This window comes from Narcine bancroftii, chromosome 5 (assembly GCF_036971445.1).
Source record: "Narcine bancroftii isolate sNarBan1 chromosome 5, sNarBan1.hap1, whole genome shotgun sequence".
Classification (NCBI taxonomy): domain Eukaryota; kingdom Metazoa; phylum Chordata; class Chondrichthyes; order Torpediniformes; family Narcinidae; genus Narcine; species Narcine bancroftii.
Genome location: NC_091473.1, coordinates 76,766,578 through 76,778,762, shown reverse-complemented (window position 1 = coordinate 76,778,762; position 12,185 = coordinate 76,766,578). Strand labels below are relative to the sequence as shown.

The 12,185-nt window shown below is 40.4% G+C and overlaps 1 protein-coding gene and 1 non-coding gene across 2 annotated transcripts in view; one reads left to right on the top strand and one right to left on the bottom strand.

Moving 5' to 3' along the window:
• The window catches only part of ptprc (protein tyrosine phosphatase receptor type C), a 287,098-nt gene that overhangs the window by 256,762 nt on the left and 18,151 nt on the right, over window positions 1-12,185 (bottom strand). The window lies entirely within an intron of this gene.
• Window positions 1,299-1,367, top strand: LOC138765615 (small nucleolar RNA SNORD36). Its single transcript, XR_011358602.1, has one exon. It is a non-coding gene; the product is annotated as a small nucleolar RNA SNORD36 (small nucleolar RNA).

The following is a 12,185-nucleotide window of genomic DNA, read 5'->3' as shown; positions in this document are numbered from 1 at the left end:
ACATCTCCATCGGGCACACAAAACTCAAAACGGTCAACCAGTTTACCTATCTCAGCTGCACCATTTCATCAGATGCAAGGATCGACAACAAGATAGACAACAGACTCGCCAAGGCAAATAGCGCCTTTGGAAGACTACACAAAAGAGTCTGGAAAAACAACCAACTGAAAAACCTCACAAAGATAAGCGTATACAGAGCCGTTGTCATACCCACACTCCTGTTCGGCTCTGAATCATGGGTCCTCTACTGGCATCACCTACGGCTCCTAGAACGCTTCCACCAGTGTTGTCTCCGCTCCATCCTCAAAATTCATTGGAGCGACTTCATCCCTAACATCAAAGTACTCAAGATGGCAGAGGCTGACAGCATCGAGTCCACGCTGCTGAAGATCCAGCTGTGCTGGGTGGGTCACGTCTCCAGAATGGAGGACCATCGCCTTCCCAAGATCGTGTTATATGGCGAGCTCTCCACTGGCCACCGTGACAGAGGTGCACCAAAGAAGAGGTACAAGGACTGCCTAAAGAAATCTCTTGGTGCCTGCCACATTGACCATCGCCAGTGGGCTGATATCGCCTCAAACCATGCATCTTGGCGCCTCACAGTTCGGCGGGCAGCAACCACCTTTGAAGAAGACCGCAGAGCCCACCTCACTGACAAAAGACAAAGGAGGAAAAACCCAACACCCAACCCCAACCAACCAATTTTCCCCTGCAACCGCTGCAACCGTGTCTGCCTGTCCTGCATCGGACTTGTCAGCCACAATCGAGCCTGCAACTGACGTGGACTTTTACCCCCTCCATAAATCTTTGTCTGCGAAGCCAAGCCAAAGAAGAAAGAAAGAAGATAAATCTTATCAGATTTTTACAGATGTGTGGTGGAAAGTGCGCTGATTGACCACATCAGGCTACCAATACCTCTGAGCAGAAAACCCTGCAAAAGGTAGTGAACACAACATAGAACAGGCTAAACTCTCCTCACCGTTGAGAAATTATACATGGAAAATTGACATCCGAGAGCAGCAGCAATTATCAAGAATCCACACTACCAAGAACATGCTCTGTTCTCACTGCCCCAAGACGTGCACCACCAGGTTTAAGAACAGTTGCTACCCCTTCATCATCAGACTCTGAAACAAATTCAGTCAAAGACTCATTTGAGGACTTTTTTTGTTTATTATTAATTACTACATTTATTTTCTATATGGACAGTCAGTCTGTTTACATTTCTCTCTATTGTATACTTATCTTTCCTTGAGTATAATTTTTTGCACCGCTGTTAGGGAAAAAGAATCTTAGGTTTGCATGTGATGTTACGTATTTATTCTGACAATAAATTTGAACTTTGAGCTTTTTGACTCTCAATCAAAATAACTGATTAAATTTACCTATTTTTAACATCCAAGCCCTTTCACAGGAAAAAAGTCAGGCTGTTGGCAAATAGGAATCTGATTAGATATGCCAAACTAAATATTGCAATTTTAGCTGCTCCATTAAATTTGTAAGTTACTGCTGAAAATAAACATGTTAAAATTATGGAAGAAATTCCAAATAAAGGCCGAAAGCTCTTTGATCCTGATGCTATTATTAGAAACTGCTCAACAAAGGTACACGTGAAGCTATCAGTTTACGACGGAAGAAATTAATTTACCACAATTTATGTCAGAAAATTCTGCCTCTGGAATAATCTGTTCCTTCTACTAATTTTCAGCAAAAGATTGCTAATCTTTTGAGAAGGTAGTGATAAAGCACCCTCTGGAGCATAGAAAACATAGAAAATAGGTGTAGGAGTAGGCCATTTGGCCCTTCAAGCCTACACCGCCATTCATTTTGATCATGGCTGATCATCCACTCAGTACCCTGTTCCAGGTCTCTCTCCATACCCCCTGATCCCCCTAGTCACAAGTACTAAATCTAACTCTCTCTTAAATATGGATCTGGCCTCAATCACTTCCTGTGGCAGAGAATTCCATAAATTCACCACCCTCTGAGTGAAAAAATACTTCCTCATCTCAGTCCTAAAGGACTTCCCCTTTATCCTTAAACTGAGACCCCTGGATCTAGACTTGCTCAACATTGGGAACAATCTTTCTGCATCTAGCCTGTCAAATCCCTTAAGAATTTTGAATGTTTCTATTAAATCTCCTCTTAATCGTCTAAACTCCAGTGAGTACAAGCCCAGTCATTCTAGCCTTTCTTCATATGCAAGTCCCACCATCCTTGGTATCAATCTGGTAAACCTTTTCTGCATTCTCTCCATGGCAATGATGTCCTTCCTCAGATAAGGAGACCAAAACTGAACATAATACTCCAGGTGAGGTCTCACCAAGGCCCTATACAACTGCATCAATACCTCTCTGCTCCTGTACTCGAATCCTCTTGATATGAACGCCAACATACCATTCACCTTTTTTAATGCTTGCTGCACCTGCCTGCCCACTTTTAATGACTGATGCACAGCGACACCCAGGTCTCTTTGCATCTCCCCTTTTCCTAATTGGATACCATTAAGATAATACTCAGCCCTCCCATTCTTTCCTCCAAAGTGGGATAACCACACACTTATCCACATTATATTGCATTACCAAGCATTGGCCCACTCACCCAACCTATCCAAGTCACCCTGCACACTCTTAACAGCCTCTACACAGCTTACAATGCCACCCAGCTTCGTTTCATCTGCAAACTTGGAAATGCTGTTTTCCATTTCCTCATCTAAATCATTAATATATATTGTAAATAACTGGGGTCCTAGCACTGAGCCTTGTGGTACCCCACTAGTAACTGACTGGCATTCCAAAATGTACCCGTTTATTCCTAATCTTTGCTTCCTATCTGTCAACCAATTCTCTATCCACCTCAATGCCATATCCCCTATACTATGTGCCTTAAGTTCATTTAGTAATCTCCTGTGTGGGACCTTATTAAAAGCCTTCTGAAAATCCAGGTAAACCACATCTACTGGTTCTCCCCTATCCACTCTACTAATTACATCCTCAAAAAATTCAATAAGATTAGTCAGACAGGATTTTCCCTTCATAAAACCATGCTGGCTCTGCCCAATGATTTCACCACTTCCCAGATGTGCCGCAATCACATCTTTAATAACTGACGCTAACATTTTCCCCACTACCAATGTCAAGCTAACCAGTCTATAATTCCCTGATTTCTCTTTCCCTCCCTTTTTAAAAAGTGGAGTTACATTAGCCACCCTCCAGTCCTCAGGAACTACTCCAGAATTTAAAGAATTTTGAAAAATTATCAACCATGCATCCACTATTTTTTTTCAAAACTTTATTTATTAATTTTAGCATATGAAGAAAGTAAGTAATTCACGTACAGAAAAAATACAAAATAAAGTAATACAAGTACAAAGTAACATAGTTAATACAATACCAATCTCGGCATCTCCCCCTAACAACTAAAAACTAAGACTAAAAAAAAAATATTTTTATCCCTTAAACCCCCCCCCCGCACCTCCACAATAAAGAGTGAAGAATTAATACTATTAGTATAATAAAAAAAAATAAAAAATATATCTTAAAAAAATGATCGATATATATATATAAAAAAAACAAAAAAAATATTAAATAAGTGTTAATTATTAATCCAAACATTTTTTATTATATAAGAAAATATATATGAAAAAACAAAAACAAAAAGAACTTAAATGAAAAAAAACCAACTAATAAAAAAAACTTTAAAAAAAGAAAGAAAAAAAAGAAAACATATATATAGAAAAAATATATAATAAAATAAAAGTTTTTTTTTAAGGAAAAAAAAATGATTAATTCAAACTTATTTAAATTGTATATAATCAATAAATGGGGTCGACTTTAACTCATAAAAAGACATCTCATCTTGTATAGAAAAAGATATTCTTTCCATAACCAAACAAAACTTCATCTCTGAATACCACCTATCTAAAGACAATACATTTCTATTCTTCCAAGTAATCGCTATTCATTTCTTGGCCACTGCCAGCGCTAAGTAAATAAAAGAGATCTGGTAATTATCTAATTCTAAATCAATCAACGGTTGCATATTCTCTAATAAAAATATATCAGGGTCTAATACAATATGAAGATTATATAGATTATTAAATACAGATTGAATACCTTTCCAAAATTGTTGTAACCGATCACACAACCAAACAGAACAATGCATCCACTATTTCATAGGCTACTTCCTTTAGCACTCTGGGATGCAGACCATCTGGCCCTGGGGACTTGTCTGCCTTTAATCCCTTCAATTTATCCAACACCACCTCATAACTTACACTTATTTTCCCCAGTCCTTCCATCACATTAACCCCATGGTCCCCTATCATTTCCTGTTCTTGTGATGAAGGTTATCCCAATATATCATTGGCTAGTGAATTTTAGTAACTCTCTGCAATGACGAAAAGACTGCAAGAAGTTTCTACATGAGTTTGTTGTACGACTTGCACCTCCGTATGCTGGCAGTTCTGTGGATTCTTCAGCTTTCAATAATTCTTTCTTTCTTTCTTTCTGCATCTGAGATGCTCTCTTCCCCTTTCCCCCATTTTTACCTGTCATCATTTTCTTTTCTCATGAATTTGTATATCTGGATGTGTCCACAGACAATGAAGCAAATGTGCTGAATTCTTCAGTAACTGATCTCATCCTATTACCTTTTCTCTACCCATTGCTTCCACACCCTCTCAGCTACTGGAAACTAATTTGTTCTCTCTCTTTTCCAGATTGATGAAAGGTCCTGGATATTAAATGTTAAATCTTTCTCTTTCTGTAAAGTTTTCAGGATATAGAACATAGAACAATACTGCATAGCACAGACCCTTCAGTCCTCAATGTTATGTTGACCTAAATAGTCCTTCCTAAAAAAAGTATTAAACCTTCCCTGCCCCATAACCCTCTTTCATCCATGTATCTGTCTAAAAGTTTCTTAAATGCCCCCCAATGTTTTAGCCTCCACCACCATCCCAGCAAGGCATTCTAGGCACCCACAACCTTCTGTGTTTAAAAAAAAGGAATCCCTGATGTCTTCCATAAAATTCCCTTCCTTAAGTTTGTACTTAGATTCTCTGGTATTTGCTGATCCTGGTCTGGGAAACAGGTGCTGACTGTCCACCCTCATAATCTTGTAGACTTCTATCAAATCTCCTCTTAGCCTTCTACACTCCAAAGAGAAAAGTCCCAGCTCTGCTAACCTTACCTCATAAGACTTGTTTCCCAATCCAGGCAACATCCTGCTAAATCTCTTCTGCATCCTCTCCATAGCTTCCACATCCTTCCTGTAATGAGGTGACCAGAATTGAACACAATACTCTAAGTGTGGTCTTTCCAGACATGCTGACTGTTTTCATAGTACATAGAAGCATAGAACATTACAGCACAGAAACATGCCATTCAGTCTTTCTAGTGTGTGCTGAACTATTTTTCTGCCTCATCACACTGGCATGCTACTGTCCATAGCCCTCCATACACCTCACATCCATGCACCTGGCCAAATTCTTCTTAAATGTTAAAATTGAGCCAGTATTCACCATTTCAGCTAGCACCTCATCCCATACACCCACCACTCTCTGTGTGATGTTCCCCTTAAACTAATTTATCCTCAGTGGAAAAAGCCTAGCTACATTTTCTCCGTTTATACCCCTTATAATTTTGAACACCTTGATCAAATCTCCCCTCAATCTTCTATGCTCCAAGGAATAAAGTCCTTACATTTTTACTCTTTCTCTGTATCTCAGTTCCTGTAGTCTGTGCAACATTCTAGTAAATCTCTGCATTCTTTAAATCTTATTGATATCTTTCCTGTAGTTAGGTGAAAAAATTGCACACAATACCCCTTATTTGGCCTCACCCATGTCTTATGCAATTTTACCATAACATCCTAACTCCTATAGTCAATATTTTGATTTGTGAAGGCCAATGTTCCAAAAACACTCTTAATAACCCTATCGACCTATGACACCACTTACAGGGAATTAAGTATCTATAATCCCAGATCTCTCCACTCAACTGCACTATTCGGTGTCCTACCATTTACCATGTATGTCCTTTCTTGGTTTGTTTTCCCAAAATGCAATACCTCACACTTGTCTTCATTAAATTCCATCGGCCATTTTCTGGCCCATTTTTCCAGCTGGACCGATCATTTTGCAAGCTTTGAAAGCCTTTCTCGCTGTCCGCAATGCTTCCAATTTATACGTCATGTGCAAACTTGCTGATCCAATTTACTGCATTATCATCCAGACGTTGTCAAAAGCCTTATTAATGTCCATGTGAACAACATCCACAGCCTTTCCTCCGTCAACATTCCTGGTTATCTCTTTGAAAAGCTCTATAAGATTGGTTCAGCACAATCTACCACGCGCAAAACCATGCTGACTATCCCTAATCAATTTCTGGCTATCCAATTAATTGTATATCCAATCTCTTAGAACACCATCCAATAATTTGCTTAGTTCTGACATCAGGCTCATAAGCCTATAATTTCTAGGGTTACTTCTGGAGCTTTATTTAAACAATGCAGCAACATCAGCTACCCTCCAATCCTCTGGAACCTCGCTCTTGGCTAAGGACATTTTAAATATTTTCCCCAGAGTCCCTGCAATTTCCACATTAGCTTCCCTCCAGGTTCGAGGAATATCTTGTTAGGCCTTGGGGATTTATCCACCCTTATTTGCTTTAAGACAGAAAGCACTTCGTCCTCTATAATCTGTGCAGGTTCCATGACCAAGGCTTGTTTTCCTCACTACCCATGACTCTGTGCCCATTCCTGAGTGAATACATGTGAAAAGAGATCTCCCATATCTCTTTTGGGCCCATACAAAGGTGACCAAAGGGAGCAATTGAGTCCTTTATTATCCTTTTGCTCTTAATATATCTATAGAAACCATTAGGGTTTTCCTTCACATTGTCTGAGAAACAACCTAATCTCTTCTTTTATCCTTCCTGATTTTTTTCTTGAAGATTTTCTTGAATTTTTATATTCCTCATGTATCTTTTTGCTCCATGTTGTCTATACCTGCTTAAAAAAAACCTCTCTCTTCTTCTGAACCAGATCGTCAATATCCATCAAAAACCAAGGTTCCCTAAGCTTGCTAAACGAGCCTTTAATTCTGACAGGAACATACAAACTCTGCACTCTCAAAATTTCACCTTTGAAGGTGCTCCACTTGATTTGCACATCCTTGACCAAAAAGCTTATCCCAATCCACGCATTCTAGATCTTTTATAATTTCCTCAAAATTAGCCTTTCTCCCATTTAGGATCTCAACTTGAGGTCCAGACCCATCCTTATCCATAATTATTGAAATTAATGGCATTATGATCACTGGACCCAAAATGTTCCCCTACACATACTTCTGTCACCTGTCCTGCTCAATCCATAAAAAGGAGATCCAGTATTGCATTCTCTACTGTTGGTTAAGAAAAGTTTCCTGAACATATTTCACAAACCCCAAGCCATCTATCCCTTTATAGTATTGGAGTCCCAATCAATATGTGTAAAATTAAAATCTCTTATCACAAGCTTATGTTTCCTGTGGCTCTCTGCTCTCTCTCTATAGATTTGTTCCTCCAATTCTCATTGACTTTTGGGTGGTCTATAATACAACCTCATGAGTGAGGTCATACCTTTCACATTAGTCAGCTATAGCCTCAGTAGACAAGCCCTCTGGTCTATCCTTCCTGAGCACAGTTGTAATATTTTCCCTGATGAGCAATGCCTCTCCTCCCCTTTTCATCCCCCCATCCTATCATGTCTGAAGCAATGGAAGCCCAGAACATTGAGCTACCGGTCCTGCCTCTTCTGCAACCAAGTTTCACTAATTGCCACAATGTTATAATTCCATGTCCCAATCCATGTTCTGTCTGCCTTTGCTACCATACTCCTTGCATTGAACTACATTCAGCTGAGAACATTCCACCACATACAACCCGTTGACTTCTAATGGTGCAAACAATTTTACCTCATCTTTTCCCTCCTTCACTCTATCTGCTTTGGCACTCTGGTTCCCATCCCCTGCAAATCTTTTTTTTTAAATTAAACTTTATTTATTTGAAGAATCATTAATAGTAATACAGAATACATTCCATAAAGAGAATTTTATATGAATATATATATATTAAAAAAAATAAAATAAACAAAAACAAAAAGAAAGAAAAAAACAAAAAATTAAATCAAATCCCCACCCCCCCCCCCACCCCATCAGCCAGATCTCTTAAGGAGAGCTAAAAATATATAAACAGAAACTAAAAGTATATCATAAATCAAAATATATCTAAATGCATATATTCCAAATATGGTCACCACTTATTAACAAAAAAAGAATAAATGTCATGCAAATTATATGTAATTTTTTCCATAACAATACAAGCTTTCAATTCATTATGCCATCGCATTATATTAATCACTATATTATCTTTCCGTGTACTTGCTACACATTTTTGAACTACAGACAATGCTAAATATATAAATGTAATTTGAAATTTATCCAACCCTAATCTCTTTAAAGGAATCGTATAACCCATTAAAAAATAGATGGATCTAATGGTAACTTAAAATTATATAATTTTTTCCAAAATTAACTTAATTTCATCCCAGAATGGTTGTTCATACACACAAGACCAAACAGCATGTAAAAAAAATTCCAGGACATTCACCACATCTAAAACAAGAATCCGAATTACGAAAACCATATTTTTTTCAATTTCTCTGAGGTTAAATACAACTGATGTAGAAAATTATAATTAATCATTCCATACCACACATTCGTCAACTTAGCAACACTACCGTGACACTTATCTGCCCAGTTGTCTTCAGGAAAAACAACCCACTGCAAATTTTGTATAAATCCACTGAAGCAGCACTAGCAAACTTCCTGCAAGAATATTAGTGTCCCTCTAGTTCAGATGCAAACCATCCCGTCGGAAAAGATCCAACCTTCCCTGGAACAGAACTCAATGATCAAGAAACCTGAAGCCCTCTCTCCTGCACCATGTCTTTAGCTACATGTTATGTTGGAAGTGAGGAAAAGGGGAAGTACAACAAAATCTAAGTGTTCTTGTTCATCATCACTGAAAATAAGTATGCAGATACAGCAGGCAGAGAAGAAAGCTATTGGAATATTGACCTTCATAAGAAGGGGAGTTGAGTATAGGAGTAGAGAAGTCATTCTGCAGTTGCAAAGGGGCCTGATGAGACCATACCTGGAGTACTGTGTGCAGTATTGGACTCCAAATTTGAGGAAAGACTTTCTTGCTCATGAGGGAGTGCAGCATAGGTTCACGAGGCAAATTCCCGGGATGGTGGGACTGTCAGATATGAAAGATTGGAGCAACTGGGCTTGATTACACTGGAATTTAGAAGGATGAGAGGGGATCTTATTGAAACATATAAGATTATTAGGGGATTGGACACACTAGAGGCAGGAAACATGTTCCCATTTGGGGGAGTCCAGAACCAGAGGCTACAGTTTAAAAATAAAGGGTAGGACATTTGGAGCAAAGTTGAGGAAAAACTTTGTCACCCAGAGAGTTGTAGATTTGTAGAATTCCCTCCCTCAGAAGACAGTAGAGACCAATTCTCTGAATGCTTTCAAGAAAAGGTTAGATAGAGATTTTAAAGATAGTGGAGTCAAGGGATATGGAAGAAGGCAGGAACAGGGTACTGATTGTGGATGATCATTCATGATCACAGTGAATGGTAGTGCTTGCTCGAAGGGCCCAATAGCCTACTCCTGCACCTATTTTATATTATCTATTATCCTTCTATTTCTAACCTCACTAGCACAGGCATGATAGAAATCCTAAGATCACAACCCTGAAGGTCCTGTCTTTCAACCTCGCCACCTAACTGCCTGAACTCTCCTGCTTGGACAATGATATCTGACTGTCTCCCTCCTAAGACTGCCATGAACTTGATCTGAAATATCACAGAACAGGGAGAAAACATACCATCCAGGATACTCAATCTCACTACAGAATCTCTTATCTGTCCATCTAACTATGGAATCCCCTATCACTACAGCTCGCCCCTTCTCCTCCCTTCCCTTATTAGCCACAGGAAACAGACTCCGTGCCAGAGACCTGATCATCATAGTTTATCCCTGGTAGGTCGTCTCCCCAACAGTATTCAAAATGGTATTCTTGGTATTGAGGGGAATGGCCACAGGGATGCCCTGCACTCTCCTGACTGCCACCCATCAACCCTCCTCCTGCCTCCTCGGTATGATAGTGTCCCTGTAACTCCTGTCCATCTCCTCCCTCCTCCTGAATGATCTGAGATCATCCAATTCCAGCTTCAATTCCTTATCTCAGTTTTTGAGGAGTTGCAGCTGGATGCACTTCTCGCTGATGAAGTCATCAGGGATACTGCTGGCTTCCCTGACAACCCACATTCTGCAAAATGACCATTTCCGTGCTTTGGCTACCATCCCCACTGTTTATGACTAGAGGAACAAAATATATAATATTTGCTTTTACCTATGCCTATATGCTCAATCCATTTTGTTCCTTGAATAGGGGAGCCCTTACTTATTTCAACTCTTACTATTCCTTGCCTCTTTCCTATACTCATCAAAGCATGTTGAGCTAAAGCCTTACTACTCAGCCCACTCTGACCATGACTGCCTGAGTGCAGCTGTGATATTTTCCCTGATGAGTAATGTCACTCCTCCCCTTTTTATCCCTCCCCCTGCCCCGTTCTATCATATTTGAAACAAAGGAAGCCAAGAACATTGAGCTACCAATCCTGCCCCTCCTGCAACCAATATTCCACGAGCCAATCCATGGTAAGCACGTCTGCCTTTCCTATAATACTTTGTGCATTAAAATACAATCACCAGAAAACATTTGCACCACATATAACCATTTGACATCTAATGTTTCATTCAACTTCCACATAATCATTTCCCTTCTCCACTCCCCTATCTGCACTGGTACTCTGGTTCACATCCCCTCTGTAAATCTAGTTTAAACCTCCCAGAACAGCACTAGCAAACCTTCCTGCAGGCTTTCCAGTACCTTCTGATTTTATTTCAGAATTCCACCAATCTTCATGGAAGGTGTACATTTTATTGATTGGGTGAATGGGAGCAATGAGGTGGAACTGGTTTGTCATTGTCATGCTTTTTCAATCTTGTTGGAACACTATACGTCCAGGGACATGGAGAATATCCCATCATCATCCAAACTTGTGCTTTGTTGTTGGAAAGACAATGTCAGAAGACAGAATCAGAATCAGAATTTGAATCACAGTGCAAACATTTATATAAACCACATGACATTCTTTGGCTTGGCTTCACGGACGAAGATTTATGGAGGGGGTAAAAAGTCCACGTCAGCTGCAGGCTCGTTTGTGGCTGACAAGTCCGATGCGGGACAGGCAGACACGATTGCAGCGGTTGCAAGGGAAAATTGGTTGGTTGGGGTTGGGTGTTGGGTTTTTCCTCCTTTGCCTTTTGTCAGTGAGGTGGGCTCTGCGGTCTTCTTCAAAGGAGGTTGCTGCCCGCCAAACTGTGAGGCGCCAAGATGCACGGTTTGAGGCGTTATCAGCCCACTGGCGGTGGTCAATGTGGCAGGCACCAAGAGATTTCTTTAGGCAGTCCTTGTACCTTTTCTTTGGTGCACCTCTGTCACGGTGGCCAGTGGAGAGCTCGCCATATAACACGATCTTGGGAAGGCGATGGTCCTCCATTCTGGAGACGTGACCCATCCAGCGCAGCTGGATCTTCAGCAGCGTGGACTCGATGCTGTCGACCTCTGCCATCTCGAGTACTTCGACATTAGGGGTGTAAGCGCTCCAATGGATGTTGAGGATGGAGCGGAGACAACGCTGGTGGAAGCGTTCTAGGAGCCGTAGGTGGTGCCGGTAGAGGACCCATGATTCGGAGCCGAACAGGAGTGTGGGTATGACAACGGCTCTGTATACGCTTATCTTTGTGAGGTTTTTCAGTTGGTTGTTTTTCCAGACTCTTTTGTGTAGTCTTCCAAAGGCGCTATTTGCCTTGGCGAGTCTGTTGTCTATCTCATTGTCGATCCTTGCATCTGATGAAATGGTGCAGCCGAGATAGGTAAACTGGTTGACCGTTTTGAGTTTTGTGTGCCCGATGGAGATGTGGGGGGGGGCTGGTAGTCATGGTGGGGAGCTGGCTGATGGAGGACCTCAGTTTTCTTCAGGCTGACTTCCAGGCCAAA